Below are 24,772 nucleotides of genomic sequence, written 5' to 3'. Positions count from 1 at the left end.
AGAATTGAAGTCGAAGTTATTGATGGAAACCTTGATTACAATATCTTACTGGGAAGGCCCTGGATCTATGCTATGGCTGCCGTTGTGTCTACATATTTTAGAAATATTGCATTTCCATTCTAAGGAGGAATCACAATATCTGACCAGCTAACCTTTTTTCCCAATAGTTCACAAGCTACTGGAAGCATTCCATTGATCCATGGAAGTTCTAAATCGCTTCAAAATATCGGAGTAGGTCTCCTGAAAGACCCATCCTTAATGGGTACTTTTTCCCTCCCGCCTCCATCTGATCTTGCGGAAGTGGCCATAGTGGAAACCTATCATATGATATCTTCTACATCATCTAAGTTTAAGAAGAACTCCGACCATCCTGATAGTGAGGATCACCGCGAGGTATTGCCACCAATCCCCATAAAATCTTTGTAGCAATCAATCTTTTGGGCCTGGGTAGCAAACACTAATCAACACTCAATGAGTGTTTGGATAGATAGGTCTCTGGAGTATGGTACCTCTTCTTGTCCTTGGTCTAGTATACATTCTACAGATGAAGGACTCATCCAGTCAATGATGATAGGAGAGATGTTGTGGGAAGATTACCACCATCATTCCCACCTTCAAGATAACAATGAAGATTATTCAAGTGACCTTAATCATCCTTCAGTTTTTGATTTTTTATTAAATACTGTAAATACAGTGGATTCCGAGCAAAATCTGTCCAATATTGAAGAAACTATCACCATTAATATCTCGACCAAACCTAATGTTGTAGAGAATATTCATGTTGGAAAATCTTGTTCTCCATTAGAACTGGAAATTTACTGTGCTCTCTTTCGCGAATTCAGAGATGTCTTTGCATGGTCATATGAAGAAATTCCAAGCATTGACTCGAGAATCATTGAACATGAAATCAAGATGTATCTAGATGTCAAACCAGTACGACAACGACTTCGACCTGTCCATCCGAAGAAAGCTACTGTCATTAAGGCAAAAGTTGAAAAACTTTTGCATGTTGGTTTCATTTACCCTGTTCCTCTCACTGATTGGGTATCGAATATTGTTCCTGTAATGAAAAAACAAGGAATGATTAGAGTGTGTGTCAATTATAGGGATGTAAATTAAGCATGTCCAAAGGACAACTATCCTACACCCTTCATCGACCAGATAATTGATGAATGTGCCGGATGTGAAATCTTTTCATTCATGGACATATTTTCTAGATACAATCAAATCAATATCCACCCACAGGACCAGTCAAAGACTACATTTATATGTCCATGGGGCACATTCGCATATCGCAAATTACCTTTCGATTTGAAGAACGTAGGGGCAACTTTTCAGAGGGAAATTAATTACACCATCCATGACATCAAACAAATCATTCAACCATTTCTCGACGATCTACCGGCTCATTCGCGAAGGTGGACTGATCATCCGCAACATTTGAGAGCCATATTTCTACATTACCGACACTACAAGATACGACTCAATCCGCACAAGTGTTTTTTTTGTGTTGGTTCTGGTCGATTACTTGGTTTTGTAGTTTCTAAGGATGGAATTCGACTCAACCCTTTTAAGGTTTAGGCAATCCTCGACATGCCTCCACCTTCAAATTTTCTTCAAATTCAAAGACTCCAAAGGAAAGCTAACTTTCTGAGGTTCATTCCACATTATGCTAAACTCGCTAAAGGTTATATGCATATTTTGAAAAAAGAAGTACCCTTCCACTGGGATCAGGTTGCGCAAGCTTCCTTTAATGCTTTAAAATATTCCCTAATAAAAGCATCATTAATGTATGCTCCTGACTATCAAAAAGACTTTAACTTGTATCTCGTTGCTGCAGATACAACCATCGCCATGGTTTTAGTGCAGGAAGATAATGGAATTGAACATCCTATATATTATTTAAGTCGCAATCTTAATGATACAGAAAGCAAGTACTCTTATGTTGAAAAGTTGGCTTTAGCAGTCGTTCAAGTGGTACAGAGATTTTGACACTATGTTCTCTTTCGCAAAACTACCATTGTGTAAAATTGCAACCCTATGACCTACATTCTGTTGCGTCAATTACTATGGGGAAAATATTCCAAATGGATAGCCATTTTGCAAGAGTTTGATCTAGAATTCACCAAATCCAAATCAAAGAAATCTCTCATCTTTGCAGAGTTACTTTGTGACCTTCCCTCGTCATCCAACGATTTAACATCTAAAGCATCAATCGTGGATGAGACTCTGTTTTTGATATCATCAAACGATCTGTGGTATGGGGATATACTAGTCTATCTCCAAAACCAAACTTTTAGGCATAACACCTCTCACTCCGAACAATGGCATAATCAATACCAAGCCAAGGATTACCTCATCGTTGGTGATACACTTTACTGTTGTGGTGTCGATATAGTTCTACAAAGGTGCCTCATGCATGAGGAGGCCGAAAAAGTTTTGAATGATTTTCATTCAGATGCTTGTGGGGGGCATCTATCTGGTACGTACTGTACAAAAGATCTTGCGAGCTGGTTACTTCTAGCCCACTATATTCAAAGATTGCGTAATTACAGTCAGAAGTTGCCACGCTTGTCATATTTTTGATCGCAAAACTAGATTACCACCTACACCAATGCATCCAGTAGTTGTTGTTAGGTCATTCGCTAAATGGGGCATTGATTTCATGACATGTAACCCCACCTCGGCGGGGGGCATGGGTATATTATAGTTGTTGTCGACTATTTCACAAAATGGGCCGAGGCGATGCCTACATTAAACAACAGTGGCGAAACGATTGCTCTTTTCTTTTTTAATCATGTAGTTTCTAGATTTGGTGTACCATAGGCTATAGTCATAGATCGTGGGTTGCATTTTCGCAGTCACATGATGATCGAATTAACTACCAAATTAGGACTATCCCACGATAGTTCTACTCCATATTATCTGCAGGCTAATGGATAGGTTGAGGCAATCAACAAAGTCCTTAAGCGCATGCTGCAGAAAATGATTGGAGTCCACAAACGGAATTGGCATTTAATCTTGTACTCAGCTCTGTGGGCATATAGGACTTCGATGAGAAATGCGACCGAATTTACACCCTTTCAGTTGGTGTACAGTCTGGAAGCTATCTTACCAATTCAGTGTGAAATCTCGTCCCTCAAGCTTGCAATTGATTTGCTTCCCGGAACTTTGGAAGAAGAGGCTCATTTCTTGGAACTAATTAACTTGGATGAAACCCGTTGTGACACTGCCCTGGCTAACGAAGCACATAAGAAACGTGTCAAGGCGCAATATGACAAAAATGTCAACCCTCGTGTCTTCACAGAAGGTGACCTAGTCTTTCTTTATGATCAGGACTCTGACAAATTAGGAGTTGGTAAATTCGAACCATTATGGATGGGCCCCTACATTGTTAAACGAGTATTGACAAAAGGAGCCTACGAGCTGGTCGATTATGATGGGATTCCAATATCTCTTCCCCGAAACGGGCTGTATCTTAAACGTTACTACGCTCGATTAAGTGTAGTAAACTCATTATATAGATGCTTTTATTGCATTTTTTAGTGTGTCTTCTTTTAGAGTTCTCATTTTGGTTAGATAATCCACTTCTCATTTGTTGTAGATGTCGGACTTGTTGGAAACGTCTGTTGGGTAAAAATAAAATTGACACTGAGCATAGTTCCCCCATGGTTCAAGCTCATTAAAAAATGAACCCACCTAGAGTAATTAACCTTTGTGATTGCCGTGCTATCAGCCTTGAGCCTAGGTTGTGTACCTCCCATCACCTCCATTCTTTTGGCCGATCATATGCTTCCACTTGGTTGTTTACCATTTTTGAGGAACAGTTGCGATGAGTGGTCTTGTTAGCCAGCCTCTTCACAGAATTCACCATGTTTTGAGAAGTTTCAAGATTACTCGGAACCCATTGCTACCCCAGACACCACTCGTTCCTCAAATCGAGTCTCCTTTAAACCCTTTTTAGACTTATTAAATATGAAAAGATTATTGAGAAATTAGCCTTTATAGCTCATTAATGTGATTGGAAGTGCCATCCCTCTTGTACATTTTAATATTTTTTGGACCTGAGGGATTATCTCACAAAAAAGTTCGAGCTCTTGTCTTTTTCAGCTCGTTAAAGTGATCGGAAAAGTCATCACTTTTGTATTATTTTTCGGACTTAAGGGATTATGCTATGAAAAATAACTACTGGAGTTTCCTTTTTTTCCCTCTTCAAACTCTCTAAACATGAAAAGGACCGAGTTATCTTTGTCGTTAAACTTGTTAAAACAATAGCAACAAACTTGTCCATTCTAGACAAGAGCGAGTTTCATTGTCGCTAGACTCGTTAAAACATAGCGACAGGTTTGTCCGAAGGGAAAATTATAGAACAAGCATATGTTATCCTCCTCAAGATTGACAAAAATAAAGAGGTACTGGTCAACAATGACTGGGGAAAGAGGGAAGAGAACTTGAAGAAATTTATGGTAGCAGGTTGCTCTTGAACATGACACTTCTACTCCATCACCATTATTGAGTCGGGTTGGGTTATTCCGTTTACCGGTCATCTCACCACTGGTATTTCACACCATCCATATTTTGGGGTTAACACTACCAATCCATCTCAGTGTCACCGACATGTTCAAGAGAATTCATTTAGTTGAGAAACCAAAAACCCAGTTAATGCCTCATCCACTGCAATACCTTCAACCTTCATTTTTCATGACCGCCATTCCTGAACCTTGTGTCATCAAATTGTTTTCACCTCCAGAAATCATTTGCTTCCTTTTGTGTCATAGATGTGGGATACATTAAGGCCCTCATACGACGGGTCACTTCTTGTCAACATCAACACATTATCCAAGTAGTTGAAATAGAAACAACCTTTTCAGTACTTTGAAGCTTGCATGCCTCAATGGCAAGTTTCTTGCTTCCAGTGACAGGTTGACATCGATGACCTTCGACTGAAAGAGTTTGCGTGGTGTTCGACATTGGATCATATATTCACACCACATGAATTGTACTATAGTACCTTGAGGGTCATTATCATTATCGGTGAGTCCTCTCGTGTCTGTTAACAGCTCACATTATCGGCTGGTAATCAGGCGATGTCATTCCATGTTCGACTTCAGAACATCTTTTCACATGGATCAACTTGTACATCGGGCGAAGATTGAACGAGTTTTGAAGACCCTAGATCTAGTTTCATCCATCTGGGCTGTGATATATTAAGGGATATAAAGAGATTAAATGTACACAGAAGCTACATAGATGGTCATCCAAACCAAGAATGATGACTCTACAACTGAAGAATCACCAGTCTGCATATGCAGATGAATATTTGTTCTATGTACATGAAATGAATTTATAAAGCTGAGCATGGGAATGCCTACCTCAGCTATATTATGGAAATTATATTATGATGATGTATTGTATTGTATCTTATACAGGTCAGCTTCCAGTTCGAAACCTTGGATCCTCATGATAAAGCATTTCACCCGACATCAAGATTTATGACTTCATGCTTTAGGGGGCAACTGTTATGGACATATTTAGGCACTTCAACCCCAATCTTATATGTCAATAAACTAGGTATCTTCAACCCCTAAAAGTGTTGTTTCATACCCTAAAAGATCATGGTCATTTGATTACATCGTTCCCCAAACGTTCCACTTGAAAAACCATCCAGAATTGGCCTAAACTGGACCATACTAACTGCTCCACTGTCAGGGTGCGATGCATACTAACTGCTACACTAGCCAGGTACGATGCATACTGATTAGGCCTTCTATAGGGTGTGATGGGCGAGGATGGACAAATGTCTGAGACAGTTTGCTAAGTGGATACTCATGGAATCTTCTAGAAACTTCTCTTATGACACTTGCCTCTCTGAATTTGCCTAGGGATGAGTAAGAGATCCAAGAAATCTCCAAGTGGAACCAATTGTAACAAGTGGAATCAATTGTAACAAGTGGAATGACACTAATCAAAACCCTAGAGATGACTCACACCCTTGCACACATCTATAAATGGATCCCTCATCTAAGAGATCCGGGAGGCTGGAATGTTGTGAATTGCAAGGAAGTGCTGATAGTTTGTATTTGAGATAAGAGCATTGTATTGTTGGTGTGATCTTGCTATTTCATGAGGTGAAGAGGGATTGATGCTAGGAGAGTGATGCTGGATCAGACAACTGGGTTGTAATTCTCCCTTCTATTTAATAAATTTCTTCAAGTTTTCTTCCATATAATTGTGCACTTGTGAATTTTATTATTTGTGAATGCCATTGTATGTTCATTATACATATGATTCTATATTGCTTATGATACAATAGATCAAGATGCTTTGATGGTTCTTTGCTACTATGTTTCTACAGGTACTCTTCAAGCGAGATAAGTACAGAGAGGAGTTGCAAGCTCTGTCAAGGGGGAGAAAGATCAAGCAAAGGATTAAGTGAAAGTTCCAGGTTGGTCCTCTCATCTTTCACTTATCTATTGTGCATAGAAGAAATCGTTGAATTACTTTGAATTGTTGTTTCTAGGGTAGCTGCCAAACCTAGAGGGCTAGTCGATCGAAAAGACACTAGTTTTACCGGAAACAAGCATGAAGGACATGTGGCAAGGAGGAGACCAAGGAAAATGGTCTTAGGAATGCACTTCAGAGTGAAAGAGAACAAAAGCCACCAATGGAAGAATTGACCTTTGAAGAGAGGATTGCCATGGAAATAAATGAGGACAGGGATTTTTGGCTTGAAAAAGTCAATTTCCACCTTGAGAATCTCCTTGGAAAGCCCAACAAGGATAACAAGTTGCAAAATAAAATGGCCATCCATTATTACACAAGGAATTAGGTTTTCCAAGGTCAAAATCAAGTAGTTGAAGAAAAAACTCAAGGAAACCCTAATCAACCAAGAGGAGAAGGTAAATTAGATTTCCTTGTTGATGCATCCATGATTGCATAACATACCTCATCAGGCATCTCTAGAAAATTTTGGGAGGTTTTGGAGAAAATTTTGTATTTTGGTGCAGAATTGTATTTTTTGGGCAATTTTTCTGTCTAGGAGCGCAGCAAGCTCACACTACGCTTCTTCCTTAGGGCTCCAAATTATGGAAGATCAGAATTTTTTGAAATATTATGAGCCCCTCTAAAAACCCATTTTCCCACTTTCCTAGTCTGGGGCTCAGTTTTTGAAAAATTTGCAAAAGAGAGGCCAAAAAACACCTTAATGCCCCTTTTTTTCCATTTCATTGCGCGCTTGGAGACACCTTGGGAGAATGGCCATATATCAGCCAAAAATGGGTCATTTTGAGTGAACAACTACTCTAAAGATATCTGAACTCTCCCATATTTCTAGAAAATTCTTTAGATAGGGATTTGGACTTCAGAAAGGCACTCAAAAATGTCCTCCAACAACTCGTGCCACACCTGGAAATTTTTGAGATTTTTGTAAATTTTTCACTATGTAATTTTTTGTAATTCCTAGTTTGACTTTGGTAAAAGTCAAAAGGGTGAAGTAGATGAATGTGAGGGGTAAAATTAAATGTAAATAATGGGTGGTTAGTCTTTGTAAGCTATTTTGATGTAAATTTGACCTCATTTATGAGAGAGGTTGGAGTCAAAGTTAATTGTAGAAGTTGTTTTTAACTTCCCTAGACATTAGGGTTTGGTTAGAACACCTCATGGAATAGTTCCTAGAGTCATGGATTCGACCCCTGAGAGTGGGGAGATGTTTTTTTTGTCTTTATGTATCAGTTTCTCAATGATATAATGGGTTGGATTTCAAAGGAGAGAACTATTGTAGCTTGTACTTGGACATTTTCTGGAAATCAAAAGACATAGTTTACAACTATTATCTAGGAATTCATGTGCAGTAATTTTGTGATGTTATTTTTTCTCTGTTATAGCTTTATATGAAATATATTCATATTCTCTTTCCATTCATCAATTCTTGAATGTTTTTCCTTACATTTTATAAACAAAATTATTTGCATGAAGCTCTATTTTGATGGAAAAGTCATTATGTGTTACTTTCTTTCTTGCTTAATGAATTCATGTTTCATGCTCATTAAGACCTTTTGATTCTTATAAACACTACACTACATCGAAAAATCCTAAGATCCATCACAAAATTAATTCTACCTTGATTGTTTATATATTTTATGTTGTAACCCTTTGATCCTCTGACCTAGCTGCCTGGTATTTCTCCCTTATCCAGCAAAAAAACCCTAAATTTTTCGAAACCCACCTGAGCCTAGTTGTCTAGCCTAAAATCCTTTACATTCCAGTCATCTCTTAGCTATGATTTCATAGAGAGAGCCCTCTCTAGTTTGGTATGGCTAGCTACCAAACTAAAATCTTGGTTTGTAGTTACCTCCGTCGATCTCCTCATCAGCCTGGGACATTGTGGAGGATAACAGAGGGCATGACAACTAGGGAGTGCCAAGGTGTTCTAGTGAATGTAAGGTTCCCAAGTCATGGAAAAATGTAATGCTAGTTGTGAGGTCATGACTGCCAAGGTGTGTTATGGAATGCTAGGGCATGCTAACATGTGCCAGATAGTACGAAGACATGTCAAACAAGCTAAGATGTGCCAAGTGCTAAGGCATGCCAAGATGTACAAGGGTGTGACAATGCATGCTAGGGATTGTCAAGGCAACAAAAGGGAGGAACAAGTTAAACTACAAGGAAATGATCACATAATAGGGTTAATAAGTCATCAATTTACCTTTTCCATGAGGGGCATGCTAGGCACACCAACACTAGGTGCCAATAGGTGCCAAGTGCCAAGTGCCATGTGTTAATGCATTCTAAGTGCCAAATTTTCCTCTGTTTCTTCTCATATAGTTTCCAATAATTGATCTCAAATAACTTTAATATTAAACCATTCCAAAGCATACCAAGTCATCTCAACACATGCCAAACATGCTAAGACTTGCCAAGTGCCAATGTGCGTTAGGGAGTGTGATGCATGCTATGAAGTGGAAGAGCATATCGAAGAGTGCTAAGTTGTGCTAAAGATTTCCAATGTATGTTGAGGAGTGTTAGGGATTACTAGGACAACACAAGGGAGAACTAGATCAAAACGCATGGAAGTGAATGAATATGAGGGTGTGTCGAGGAGTGTCAATGAGTGCTAGCTGTCATGCCAATGAGGGAGTGAAAAGATATGCTAAGCACAAGTAAGGCATGCCAGGGAATATCAGGGAATTTCAATAAGTGCTAGAGTGTGCTAGGTAGTTCCGGGGTGTGCTAACATGTGCCAAATAATGCCAAGGCATGCGGCCAAGTGCTAAGACATGATAGGATGTGCATGGTGCCAAAGTATACCAATATGCATCAAGTAGTTTCAAGGAAACAAAAGGAATAACCAAGCTAAAATGTAAGGAAATGAACACATAAGAGGGTTAAGGATTTGGGACTTTATCTTTTTCAAAAGGGGCATGCTAGGCACACTAATAATATGTTCCAATACATGCCAAGTTCCAATGTGTTCCAAGAGCTAATGTTTGTCAATGCAGTATTATTCCAAGGTGTTCCAGGGCATGCTAGGGACTAAAGGGCATGCCAACACATGATATGGGAGTGTTGTGCTTTGATAGGGCATGCCAACATGTGCTTCGGCATCCTACTCATGGAAAGATGTTTTAGGTACAAAGATGTTCCAGGTACAAAGATGTGCCAGGCACAAAGTTGTTCCAAGACATGTGAGGTGCCAAGTAATGTTAGTGTACTGTTCAAAACCATGTTAAGGTGTGCCATGAGTGTTGAGGAATGCTATGTCTCTCTCATTAATATAATTGACAGAGCTTGATTATGTATTAAATAATATAGTTCCTACACACAGTAGTGGAACTTTATTTAAAGGAAATTTTCTAGATAATAAACCTAATAGAGATGAATCATGTGTTGACTCATAGGAAAATTATATTCTTATGACTTGAGGGAAATGATACACACTAATTACTTCTTAACAAATTGACTGACTATTATAACCACTATGACCTTGGACACATAATGAAAAAGACTCCACAAAAATGGTCTTAAATCGTTATCTTTTGACAAAAAATATAGTAACAGGTACATAGCGTCATCAAAAACTCATTGGAATGATCAATGATGACGAACATTTTTTTACCATCACCAAAAGTAACCAAAAATAGCATTGGTGAGGGTCAATAAAATATCGTCACTAGAAGTGTCACCAAAGAGAGAATTAGTGGTGAGTGTTTAACAACCCTCACCAAAAGTGTCACCAAAGAGAGAATTTGTGATGGGCCTTTAACGACCCTCACCAAAAGTGTCATTGAAAATGCTTTGGTGACAAACCTTAAAGGACCATCACTATATACATTTACAACAATGATTTTTTAAAGACCATCACCATATGCAACATTGGTGATGGACCTTAAAGGTCCGTCACAGGCATGAAGCATCATCAAAAACTCATTGGAATGATCAATGATGACGAACATTTATTGATCGTCACCAAAAGTAACCAAAAAGATCATTGGTGACGATCAATAAAAGATCGTCACTAGAAGTGTCACCAAAGAGAGAATTAGTGATGGGCCTTTAACGACCCTCACCAAAAGTGTCACCAAAGAGAGAATTAGTGACGGGCCTTTAACGACCCTCACCAAAAGTGTCATTAAAAATGGCTTTGGTGACAAACCTTAAAGGACCATCACTATATACACTTACAACAACGCTTTTTTAAAGACCGTCACCATATGTGACATTGGTGATGGACCTTAAAGGTCCATCACAGGCATGACCCTCACCAATGACCTTTTTTCTTGTAGTGAAATTTATATGGTATGTGTGGAGTTGTTTCAAATCACGTTTGGTTGTCAGATGATTACTTAGACTCAAGTAATGTTCTTTCCGAGGGGATAAGTTCAGGATCTGAGGATATTCACACATATGGATCCAGAGGGAATCGGGGTTCGGATTCACCACTATATACATAAGATACACATGAAAAAATATCCTTTTGTGATGAGGGTCCTCCCAGAAAATTTAAGTACTTGGTAACCTATTACTAAGACAAACAATTTGATGCCCTTAGGAAAACGTGTTTTCCAAAGTAAATGGACTTTAGATTGTCACTAAATTGCTGCAATCAATGGGGACCTCAAGGAGGAAAGAGTAATGTGTTTTTTGCAAAATCCTTGGATGAAATATTTATTATTAAGAGAGTCACCATGACAACATTGGAGTCTTTTATGAAGTTTTCCTCAAAATATTTTAAATATTTGTCCGACTCTTTACGTTTTGGAAGCCCCACAGGTTTGGAAAATATCTATTAGGTTGGATGCTCATATTAGTGTTTATTCTATATTTGAAAACTATCTTTTGCATATTCTTAGGGAGTTTAGGAGGATTTGTTTCCTTCATTATGTGTGTGAATGCTACATAATGTTCTTATCTTTCTCGTCACTATAAATAATTGAAAAGGTGGAAAAGAGATTAGGGTGAACTGATGGTAATGGAAAATCTATTGTTTGGAAGAAATGTAACATGGGTTTATGACCTCAAAGGTTCTGGTCGCTCTTGTTACAATGCAGATGCATTAGACAGTAATAAATTTCTTTTGGACCAAAATCTCTTAGATACCATTCCAACTACTCCAATATTTCTTGGGAATAAAGCCAAGCACCTTTTGGAGAGCAATCTGGAATGATACATTTCTCATGGTAAATATAGTTTTTAGTTTTATTAATCAACAGTAATTGTAATCTTAGTTTCAATTTTTTTCTTGAGTTAGTCAGTTATCATGTTTGTGTGTTGTTGGGAACAATATCCCCCAAGGGAAGTTTTGGGGCTTAGAGCCTAGATTTTGGTCAAAGATTGTAATTCTGATGTAAAGACTGCACACTTTGTGGGCACGGAGCACGTAGTTTGTAAAAGAGTCATAGGGTTGTCCGACCTTAATTTTTTTATTGTAAATTTGGTTGTATAGATCTACCCATGGTCTGCAGACCATGGGATTGTATAAATAGAGTGAGGCTCTAAGTAGTTAAGACATCTTATCGAATCTAATCTAACAAAATGAAGGTGAATAATTGAGTCATAATGGTGGAGTAAGGTATATTTTTGGGTTGTAGAGTAGGAGAAGGCTCTGCAGCTGAGTGCGCAGAGGATTAGTAGTCCACAACTGAGTGTGCAGACCCTTATAGCTGAGTGCATAGGGGAGTCGAGTCTGTAAGAGTTAGAAGTATTAATAAAGAGAAGTTTCATCTCATTTCTGTGTATTTATTTCCTATTTTATGCATCTGTCACAGTGGATATAAATTTCACTTTTAATGTTTATATGATGCATGAATGTGTATAAATGTGTTGATTAAGTAAACGCAATATAGAATATATGTTTATGCGAAGCTATGTAAGGTCTGTTAAGAAGTTAAGTAAGATTCGCGGTGTAGTTTGGTGAAGTAGCACAGGTTGCTGCCATAGCAGTGTGAAAGCATCTCAGCCCCTAGTTAGGGCTTCGTGAAAGACAACTATAATAGATAGCAAAGGTATAGAAGGTTATAAAAGTACGTGAAGCGACCTGCGCGAAGGCATATCTAGCTAGACTAAAGTGACATCACAAACATCTCAAGGGTGTAGAAACTTGGTTCCATCATCCCCCCATATTGCTTCGGGTGAGACGTCACTCCACACTCCATGGGCTGATGCGGAAAGGGCCAGTAGTGTAGGGATTTGTTTGGCTAAATAACTCCAAACCTAGGTCAAGCCCCCATAAGCCAACAAATGGTTCCATTGTCGGGACCGGAATCTGCATAGAGATGTTTAATGTCGTATGATTGGAATCCAACTATGAAGGAAATTAAAGGCTGGTTGGACAAAAGAATTCACGAGTTCACAGTGCAGGAGAACAGGAATCCACGAATGTCAAAAGAAGAGTGATTAGATTGCTATCTATATACGAATATCCACGAAATATTCTTCGCGTCTTTCCCTACTGAGCTATATGAGTGGATCACAAAGCTAGCAGATAACCAAGGAAGGTGGAAACTTGACGGTCCTATTGTGTGGACCACAGACTTAGTACGAAGGTTGGAAGAATCGGGGGATAATATCTCGCGTGTCGTTGATCATTGGCTTGATCGAATTATAGGAGGATTCAATTATGAGTTCACGGTCGACACCTCAGTCAGCTATAGTGAGGCAAAGCGACGCTTTCTCAAAGGACCACGAGGTAAGCACGTAAAGTCTTTAAATACTTGGATTAAAATGCTATTGTGTGAAAAGAGGGTTATGCAGTTACCTTGATGTTCGGGGCTATGCGAAGTGGAAAATCTTACAGGAACGAAGGAAATAAGGGACCAGAAAATAACCCCTTGATTTCACCTCCGCGAAGAGCTCACGAAGGTATCTCTACGAAGTGCAATCCATTTGATAAGGCAAATAGTTATGCAAATACCACCTCCACCCACACCACCACCAGCTTCACCACCATCACCTCCTACTTCACCCATACCACCTCCACCACCACCGCGATTCAATATGGCAAGCACAATGAAGTTGCCTATGTTCAAAGGATTGGGAGATGAGGATCCAGACCAGTTCTGGTTCATTGTAAGGGTTGTATGGGAAGTGCAAGGAGTTACAGATGAAAATATAAAGAAAGTGAAACTGGTTAGTGCCCTGCATGAATGCGCACTGACTTGGTATATTAAGCACTCCAATGATAATCCAAATGCGGGAATCGCGGATATCCAAACGACGCTAAATAAATAATTTAGGAGGTTGAAGTCTGAAGCACAGTCAATCATTAGATTCAAAGAGATCACGATGCTACCAAGCAAGACTCCTTGGGATCTAGATTAGAGGCTGAAATGTACAATTCGTGAATCTAATATGAATCTGATGGATGGACAACATCGCGAGTGCTTTGTAGCTTCACTAATGCCACATTTAAGGAGTGCACTATCACAGCAGAAGATAAAAACTTAGGAAGAGGCCTTATAGATCGCGATGAGGCTGCATGAGACTCTAATGCAGGATCCCAACTTGGGAGTTTGGCAGGTCCACACGTAGCTAAAGGATTTATGCCTTGAGATGCAGAGTCTAAAATAGGATAGGACAACTCGACTAGAAGTGTGTGAAGAGGTATGGTGCATATAATGCAAGGGTTAGGATCATGACAAGGACCACTGCCTGGTTTTCACAAATAACCTCGCAGGAGGAGTACTGATGTCTTTAAGGCCGGAAGCGTAACCAAGACCTAGTGCGATGCCAACTTTGTGGTGCACGATTTGTCAAATAGTTGGAAAACATGCCACGGACAACTGCCACTTGTTACAAAAGTATACACAAAATTCACAACAGTTGTTTTGCAACTTTTTCAGGTTAGTGGGACATGATGAGCACACTTGTAGAAGCTATGAGTTAATGATGGATAGAACTCCCACCTACAGAGTTTAGGCCGAAATGAGGCCCCTTGACTAGAATGCAGGAATGGTGCATACAGGATTTCAGGGGTGTCGACGAGGTTGAGGTGGAGGAGGACATGGAAGAGGTCGTGGATAGTTGATATGCTACAATTATGGAGGGCTAGGACATTATGCCCATGATTGCATGAATCCAATGTGCCTGTCATGTTTGTATTGCACCTTGTTTGATCATGAGTTTTATAGACATATTTGGGCACTGCAACCCCAATCATATATGTCGATAAACCAAGGGCTCTTTAACCCCTAAAAGTGTTGCTTCATACCCTAAAGAATCATTGTCAACTGATTACATCATTTCCCAGACGTTCCACCTGAAAAACCACTTAGAACTTGCCAAAACCGGACCATACTGACTGCTCTATGGTCAAGGTGTGATGCATACTGGGTGCTACACTAGTGAGGTGCGATGCATACTGAAAAAGCCTTTTGTAGGGTGCGATGAGTGAGAGTAGACAAATGGTAGAGACAGTTTGCTAAGTGGATACCCAAAGAATCTTCTAGAAACTTCTCATATGACACTTGCCTCTCTGAATTCGCCTAGGGATGAGTAAGAGATCAATGAAATCTCCAAGTGGAACCAAGAACTATCAGTGGAATGACACTAATCAAAAACCCAAAGCTGACTCACACCTCTGCAAATATCTATAAATGGATCCCTCATCTGAGAGATCTAGAGGCTGGAATTTTGTAATTTGTAAGGAAGTGCTGTTGGTTTCTCTTTGAGAAGAGACATTGTATTGTTGGGTGATCTTGCTTTTCATGAGGTGAAAAGGGCTGTGATGCTGGGAGGATGATGTTGGATCAGACAGCTGGATTGTAATCCTATCTTCTACTATTAATAAAGTTCTTTGAGCTTTCCTCCATATAATCGTGTATTCGTGAATCTTGTTATTTGTGGATGCAATTGTATGGTCAATGTATTTCTAATTCTGCATTGTTTATGATATTATAGATTGAGATGCTTTAATGGTGTTTTTTTTCTTTACCTCTATAGGTATTCTCTAAAGTGGGACAAGTAGGAGAAGAGTGGCAAGCTCTATCAAGGGAGAGAGGAAACTGTCAGGCGGAAAGAGTCGATAGTGCGGACACAACCAACCTCCCTAGGATCCTAAGACTCTCTAGTGACAAACAAGACAAATAAGAGCAATCCTTCTCTAAACATGCATTTACTATATAAGAAATCAAGTGTTTAGATCCTACCTGTAGTCCAACGCTGTTGTAGCAGTCCAGCCTCACTGATCCGGATGAGCTCCTCCTTCACTTCGAAACCTGCATTCACTAACAATCAAACGATTAAATAGCACTTGATAATCTCATAAAATAAAACATATTTAACACATAGACCAAGGAGTACATGAAACAACTCATAAATAACAAGTTATTGAGAAGAATGGACTCATTTGCATTAATAGGAAACAAAAGGAACAATTACAACCTGAGCCTTGGTGTTGTGCAAGTCCCTCCCAGGGTCCATCAAGAGTTCTCCTTTACTTTGACAAAGCTCACCCACTTCCAAATAGAACAAGCAAAGATGGTAATCTCTCCTCACAAGCTTCTAAATGGGAGTCCTAATTCCAGCAGCATCTACCCTTAGAAATGTTTAGCTTCCAACCTCCCCTCCTTCTGGCCCAATGCCTGTATTTATAGTGCTCAAGAGGAAGTTAATCAGGTCCACCATCAATGGGATAATCCCCTCTTTGGATGGGATAGCTCCCTTATTGATGGGATAAGTTCCTCTTTGGTAGGGGTACATGAACCATCTGGAGGCGCTCAATACACATCGAACAACCTTCTAGAATGCTCTAGAAATGACCACAAGTAACTTTTTAAAGATGAAACTTGCGCATTTTGACCTTTACAGGGGTACGCACCTGCCCCTTTACATACAGAGCGTACAAGTACGCAGCTTTTGTGAACATTAGGTGCGTATCCGCAGGTAAGGTTGAGAGAACCTGTGTACCTAGAGATAAATACATTTATAAAGACTTTCTCTCTTTTTGGAGTTTGACATGGAGAGCAGAGGCATAAGACTTGCCCAGGAGGATAGCATGACTGTTGATAGAGCCATACTAACTATAAATAGTCATGGTGACATTTTTTAGTGTAATAGATTGCCCCCTAAAGTGCGAAGCCTGTAGTAGATTAGGGCTTTGTATTATCTAGGAAGGGTGAAGCGCTTTATCATTTCAAGGATTATCTCGTGGAGAGCCTGGTCAGAACCTGCAATTTTCATCACAAAATACATGTATAAGATTATATCATCGCTGAGGTAGGCATTCCCATACTCAGATCAAAACTTTAACTAACAGACTAACTACTCTGATACAGGAATGATCTTGCAGTACATCATAATCATAGACTTTTGTAGAGACAGTATGGGCGCAGCCATCTGTTTATGATTAGTCTACTTAGATAATGAATACAAAACTCCTCGCAGCCTGGATGGTGGAAACTAGATCCAGGGTCTTCATTTCTACTTCCCGAATTGGTACGATTCTAGCCATGCGAATAAATGAGTTGATGTCGAACATGGTAGAAACCACTTGATTACCAGTCGATGATGTAAACTATTAACAAGTGTGAGAGAGACCACCAGTAATGTCAATGGTTCTCAAAGTACCCAGTACAATCCATGAGATGTGAACGAATGAGTTGATGTCGAACATTTCACGAAATCCTTCAATCGAAAGTCAATGATGTAAACTGACGTCAAAGGAGAGAAACCTGCCATTGATGCATGCAGACTTCAAGGTACTGACGATTTCTAAGTCATCTCTCTAGATAATGTGCTGATGTCGATAGAAAGCGACCCGTTGCAGGCAAGCCCACAACACGAAATCATTGTTCAAGTTGAAGAAATGTTGCTGTAAGGATTGACTCAGGGATGGTCAAATGGATGACAAGTATTTTGCAGATGAAAGTTTTGCTTGCAGACCTCTTGAACACATAACGACACAACAGATGGCTTGGTGATAAACGACTCAAAGTTAATCCCCGGTTGCCGGCTGAAGACTTTCAATGTGGTTTGATCAACTGTGAGGTAAAGGATTTCCCAACCCAGGTGAATGAAAAGTGTCGTGTTCAAGAGTGGTAATAAGGTTTCTTCTGAGACAAAGGATAACAAATAGGCTCATTCTTCTCTCTTTTCCCCCACCATTTCTGGCAAGTACCTCTTTATTTTTAACAAGCTTGAGGAGGATAACATATGCTTGATTATAAGCTCATCCTTCGGATGAGTCCAACCTAGTTTTGATTCGAACCCTAGGAAGGAGTGGTTCATTCCTGTTTGTAATTGAACAGGTCCTTTACTGTGAAATTTTAACGAGCCCAGTATAGGAGAAACTCGGCGTTTTTCAATTTTAGAGAGTCTGAAAAACTTAAGAAGACTCCAGGTTGAACTTTTTCATAAATTTGTGTCCCCCAAGCCCGAAAAAGTATAAAATAATACCTGGGAGAACCGCTTGATCTTGCGACCAAGGAGTACTTTCATGATTAGTGTCTCTGACCTGAAAAGTCAAAAGCGATCAAGGACACGTCGTTTTATTTCCATATCGAGTTTGAAACGACAAAAACCCCGCAATCGTTTCCTGTTTTTACGGTCAGAAAAGAGCTATAAGGGGACCGTCTTTTAATTCCGTTTTAACGAGTGTAAAAGAAACGCTCAACAATCTTTTCATGTTTTAGGAGTCAGAAAAGAGCTTAAAAGATGACTCTGATGTTTTGGTTCATGAAAAATGATGATTTTACTCTAAAGTCCTTTTGTCCTGCACAAAAACGACACATTACTCATACCTGTTTAAGATGGGTAAAAATACATTGAAAAATGTCCTTTCATGGTGAAAAATAAACAAATTTAGCATTCATTCATCCAAAAAACCTATAAAAAGACTTTTTACCATGTCATTTTTACCATTTTACTGTTGAGGTTGAAAAAAGGGCTTTTGACAAGAAACTTCCCGTGGAGATTGCGGAGAATCCGACCGTCAGAATCGAACGCCGTTTCACCAGGTATTCTACAACACTCCTCTCTTGTTTTCCATCCATTTAGAATTCATTTTTAAGCTTTTATTTGATTTTTTGGGGGTCTTGGGGTTTCAAGATGCGCACTTCAGGGTACGCAGGTCATGCACTGCTGACCTGCGTACCCCGATATTTTCCCAATGGGAAAATTACGGGGTGTACGCACCCGGCCTTAAGGGAAGCTGCGTCCGGACGCTCTGTCCCTAAAGGCCAGGGTGCGTACCCCGCAAAACACAAATTGAAACCCTCATACCTCCAAAATAGACCAAATTTTTTAAATTTTATGGATCCTAACTGATGTTTTATGATGTGCAGGGAGCACACCATGCTTGATTGGCGTGAAAGAGAGCACGAGGACGTTGATTTGGCCGCAATAGGTCATCAACCTTCCATTGATGCATTAAAAGCATGCGGACTGTACAAATACTGGGCCATACCTGGCATGAGGGGCCAAGTGCCTTTTCTTGAGTGGCTGGTTGAAAGGTGGAACATTCAGGAGCAATGTTTCTACATCGGAGAGCACCAGCTCGAGATAGAGCCCTCCGACATATATTTTCTCACTGGCTTGCCTAACAGGGGCGAGCAACTTTCTCTATTCGGGACTAGGCCGGGTGGCCAATCCCTTGCTAGTCTCCGGCTAGAGTGGTGCAACAACCAAAACCATGAGAAGGGGATAGAAATCAAGTACATATCCCGACCTGAACTTATGGTGATAGCCTTTACTGTTACCAGACTTTGCGGCGCAGCCGCTTTGCACCAAGCCACCGGGTCCCAAATGCGGATGGCTATAGACTGCTTCCACGGCACCATTTTCAACTGGTGCGATGCTGTGTTGGCTAATTTGAAGGGCCAACTAACCAGGGCAAAGAGAGGACAACTGAAGACCTTTGGATATGGGCCTATAGTCGTGAGCTTTGCCCTAGAGAGAGTTCCAATGCTGGTCCCCCAGCATCTTACAGTTCCAGTTGGGGCGCCTCGGGAGCCTAAGTTGACGAGATGGGTTGCGGTAATGGCCCGGCATCCTGATGAGGGCGCAGCAGTTGTTCGATTTCCTGATGGTTACTTTCACTGGCTAGAGAGCCAGGTCTTTGCTATTCAGGACTTTCCTTATGCCGGAATGGATTTTCGGAATGATCCGGACATGGTTCTTCCACAGGGAGAACAGTGGGACGACAGAGGTATTTCATTTTCCACGAGTTTTCAAATTATGTATTTTTTTTTTTTTTTTTTTTATATCGCCTCAAAACTGACAGCACAAATTTTCAAAATGCAGATGTAGGTCCACAGCGTCCAGCCAACCTCCGGGCTTTTGAGAGGAGAGTACCAGCTGTACCAGCACCAGCCCCACAGGATGCGGCCGCAGAGACCTTAGCCGAGCTGGAACAGGATCTAGAGCGTCTGACGGCGGATATACCAGAGACCACCATAGATGACATTCCTATCGACTTCAGCGCTATGTGGTCGCAGTCCCAGGACCTTTTAGGAGGTTCTTGTGTAGGGTAGCGCGGGCAGTGGTCTCGTATAGAGAGCACCACCAGTGATTGGCTAGTCACTTTTGTAGACACATATGACATTTTTGGTTTTTTGTACTTATCATTTTTGCCGATCATAAGGTGTTTTTCAACCTATGATCGAAGACGATGTATATTTTTGACACACTCCTATCTATATATATATATCATTATTACCGGCTCATTTTGTTTAACATATGTGATGAAATGTTTTTAAATTTACTTGCATGATTATCGTAAATGTCTGTCCAACATTCGAGAAGCAATTGCATCTGCTAATGTATTTAAAGACCTTGGAATATGCTGATATTCAATGTAATCAAATTCACGTTCCAAGAGACGCACTCTCAAAAACAACCTTAATAACACAGGATTTCTAATGGCATATACTCTATTAAGCTGTAATACAACGAGTTCAGAATCTAACCTCACTATCAAACGTCGAATTCCAAATGAAATAGATTCAGACAATAATTCAACCACTGCACTGTATTCTGCAATGTTGTTCGTCGTTTGACCGAGGCTCACCCCATGCATAGAAACTAACTCGTCAGAGGGCGAATAGATAACCCAAGCTGCGGAAGAGATATTCCGTGTACTACGACAAGCACCATCAGCAAATCCAATGTATGTTTGGAGAGGCGTCGACATCTGCAATATCAAGAGTAAAACCAAGATAAGCCAGAATAACGACGAAAAACACACTTTCTAAGCTAAGCACACTATCTAAACTAACAAACATACTAGCTAGAAAGAAAACCTAACCTAACTAAAATTCTCCATACCCATCATTTAAGCATAATACCTCTTAGGTAAAGTCCATTTCTGGGTTTACCCAAAGAGTCCCCATCAAAATCTACCAGCTCATAGGCCCCTTTTGCTAGCTTTCGCTTTACAATGTAGGGTCCATGCCACATAGGAACGAATTTTCCAGCACCTAGCTTATCGTTAGCTTGATCATATAATAGCACTAGGTCTCCCTCCGAAAAACTTCGAGGGGTCACATTTCTATCATACTGAGCTTTCATTCGCTTCGCGTGAGTCTCGATTGCCAATGCAGCGTCACGTCGAGTCTCATCTAATTGAGCTAAGTATAATAAACGTTTCTCCTCTTCGGAAGTAGCTGGGAGTAATTCGACAGCCATTTGAAGTGATGGGATTTCGCATTCAATGGGTAACACAGCTTCCAAGCCATAAACTAGCTGGAAAGGAGTGAACCCTGTTGAAGTTTTCACTGAAGTTCGGTATGCCCATAGCGCTGAAAATAACATGTTGTGCCAATTCGACCGATGAATACCAATGGTTCGTCGGATCATGATAACCAGAACTTTGTTGATAGACTCAACCAAACCGTTGGCTTGCGGATAATAAGGAGTAGAGCTATCGTGGCGCAAACCAAGCTGGCTTGTAAGCTCAGTCATCATGATGTTTCGAAAATGGCTCCCATGGTCAGTGATGATTGCTTGTGGGACACCAAACCTAGTTATAATATGATTGAATACGAAAACTGCAGCTGTTTTGCCGCTTGCGTCGAATGTAGGCATCGCCTCGGCCCATTTAGTAAAATAATCAACCGCGAGGATGATATACGCATGCCCCCCGGCCGAGTGAGGGTTACAAGTAATAAAATCGATACCCCATTTGGCGAAAGGACCAACGGCAATTATAGGATGGAGAGGAGCAGGTGGTGCGCGCATCTTGCGATCAAACACTTGACAGTTGTGGCACTTCCGGACCGCAATGATACAATCTTTAAACATGGACGGCCAGAAATAGCCAGCGCGCAACACCTTCTGAGCTGTGGCATACCCAGACATATGACCGCCACATGCTCCAGAGTGACAATCATTCAAAACCCTCTCAGCCTCTTCGTGAGTTAAACAACGTCGAAAAACTAAGTCTGCCCCCGGCGATAAAGTGTATCTCCAATAATCTTGTATTGCTGGGATTGAAACCGAATTTTTCGACGTTCCGACTTTGAAGCTTCAGGCCGAAAGGTTTGGGTTTGGAGATAGATGATTATATCCCCGTACCACGGATCTAAAGTACTGATAAGAAACAAAGATTCGTCCGCAATGGACTCCTCTGCCACAGTTTCTGTGTCAGCACGCGGGAAATCACACATCAATTCCGCAAAAACTAAGGATTTCTTAGACTTGGACTTCTCAAACTCCAAGTCGAACTCTTGCAGGATAACGATCCATTTAGAGTACTTGCCCCCTAGCAGTTGTTTTGTCAAAATATAAATCATAGGGTTGCAATCCGAAATAACTGTAGTTTTACGGAGAAGAATGTAGTGACGAAAACGCTGGACAGCTTGAACGGCTGCCAGGGCCAATTTCTCCACATGCGAATATTTTAGCTCAGTGGGGTTTAATGTCCTACTAAGATAATATATCACATGTTCCGCTCCGAATTCATCTTCTTGAACTAACACCATTCCAATGGTGGAATGCGAAGCTGCGAGGTATAAGAAGTAGTCCTGGTTGTAGTTGGGAGGATGCAACAACGGTGCATGGGTCAACGCGTGTTTAAGTGCATCAAAAGATTGTTGGGCAATCTCATCCCAAAAGAATTGAGCGTTCTGTTTCAACAACCGTGTAAAACCTTTAGTGACCTCGGCGTAGTTTGGAATGAATCGGCGTAAAAAGTTTGCTTTCCCTTGCAAACTTTGGAGTTGGCGCAAACTCGAAGGAGGAGGCAATTTGATGATAGCTTCGACCTTCGAGGGATCGACGCGAATGCCGGCTTTTGAAACAACAAATCCCAGCAATCGACCCGTCTCTATACAGAATACACACTTGTGGGGATTCAACCGAATTCGATAATGCCTACACCTCATAAAGATTGCTCGTAAGTGGACAAGGTGATCAGCTCGATGTAAAGAATGAGCAGGCAAATCATCGAGGTACGGTTGCACAATGTGCTTGATGTCATGAAATGCATAAGACATCGCCCGTTGAAAAGTGGCTCCGGCATTCTTAAGCCCAAAAGGTAATTTGCAATAAGCAAATGTCCCCCATGGACAAATGAATGCCGTTTTTGGTTGATCGGCAGGTAGAATATTGATTTGATTATAGCCCGAAAAACCATCCATAAAGGAAAACATTTCACTTCCGGCACAATCATCAATTATTTGATCGATATAAGGCGTTAGGATAGTTGTCTTTTGGACAAGCTCGATTTATATCCCTATAGTCGATACAGATTCTTATTGTTCCTTGTTTCTTGTTAACCGGAACAATATTCGATACCCAATCCGTTAACGGGATTGGATAAATGAAACCTGCTTTCAACAGCTTCTCGACTTCTGCTTTAATCGCAGCCGCTTTCCGAGGGTGAATCTGACGCAACCGTTGCCGGACGGGTTTAGCGTCCGGGTAGGTCTTTATTTCATGAACAACAATGGCAGGGTCGATTCCTGGCATTTCCTCGTAAGACCAGGCAAACACATCGCGGAATTCTTGGAATAGGGCCTTGTAAGTTTGAATTTCATCTTCTGTACATGAGGCACCTATATGAATGTTTTCCTCAATTCCGGGCTTCACTGAAATGTCAATGGGAATAGTGCGAGAAATATTCCCTAAATTCAACTCTGAATCAGAATGTTTCGTTGGATTCTGAGCGTCTTTGACATATTCAGCGGTAAAGATAGATGAAAAATCATTTTCAAAAGCATCATCCTCAGGTAAAAACGAAGATCTATGATGAAGATCTTCCCATGGTAGATCGTCTACACTTAGGATTTCGCGAAGTTGCTCGTCAGATGACACGACTTCGGGAAACGCTATCCGTTCTAAGGTTGATGTGAAAAGTGATTCTTCACTGACCACATTCATTTGGTCGATTTGGGTTGAACGCGAGTCGGTAAAAGACATGACGGCTTCATAAGCAATTTCATATGGACTCAAAGGCATAGCATCACCGAATGAGTCTATCTCAGATTCAGATGGGACAATCCAAGGATCATCGTAAATAATGGTGTCTGATGTAATCATATGAATTGATGCAAATGAAGGGTCTGCGTTGATTGGAGGGAAAGGAAAAGTTCCCAGTAAACCGGAATCTTTAACTAAACCTACGCCAACGTCCCTATAAGGGATTGTCGTCTTACCGACATGCTGGATACTCTCTGAAGAGGCTGGGTCGGATGAAAAGTATGTCAGCTGATCAATTGTCACGATCTTACCGTTATGTGGAAACTTTATTACTCTGAAGACCGATGAAACGACCGCTGTCATAGCATATGACCAACTTCGACCCAAAAGAAGGTTGTAGTCTAGAGGGGCATCAACCACTTCCACATCCAGACTAACGGTTTTACCTTCTACCCCTATAGGCAATTCCTGTAGAATACCAAACGGACGGAACCCACGGCCATCAAAGGCCTTAAGGATGGTCGGGGATTGGTTCAGCGAAGGAGAACCAAGCGATCTCCAACATTGAATCGACATAATACACGTAGAAGCTCCCTCATCAATCACAGTCCGATGAATAGGCCTGTTTTTGACTATCACTGGAATTTGGAAAGCCATTTGATGGGGTAGACGCGGTGTACTATTTTCTAGATCGAAGATTATCAGATTCGGGTCCTGAACATCAACAGCTCCGATAGCCGACAAAAGTAATTTTCGTTGTGCTGGGCATGATTGCAGCACTTCTAAAGCCGACATTGCTGAGGGTGAAACAGCTAAGTCCTCAACAATGTTGTAATTCTGGGCCGCTCTCGCATGTGGATTGAAAGCAGACCTTCGAAGTACACCCTTGGCGGGCGGTTTGATTACTAAGTCCGGGTTAGGT

The 24,772-nt window shown here is 40.7% G+C and overlaps 1 pseudogene; it reads left to right on the top strand.

The window, feature by feature from the left end:
- Window positions 1–24,772, top strand: part of LOC149183159 (1-phosphatidylinositol-3-phosphate 5-kinase FAB1A-like) — a 131,680-nt pseudogene that overhangs the window by 53,431 nt on the left and 53,477 nt on the right.

Source organism: Pinus tabuliformis, chromosome 3_2, assembly GCF_031772625.1.
Source record: "Pinus tabuliformis cultivar Carrire ecotype Pingquan chromosome 3_2, CPIR1, whole genome shotgun sequence".
Classification (NCBI taxonomy): Eukaryota; Viridiplantae; Streptophyta; class Pinopsida; order Pinales; family Pinaceae; genus Pinus; species Pinus tabuliformis.
The sequence above is the reverse complement of the archived record's forward strand: the minus strand, read 5'-3'. Positions and strand labels throughout refer to the sequence as shown.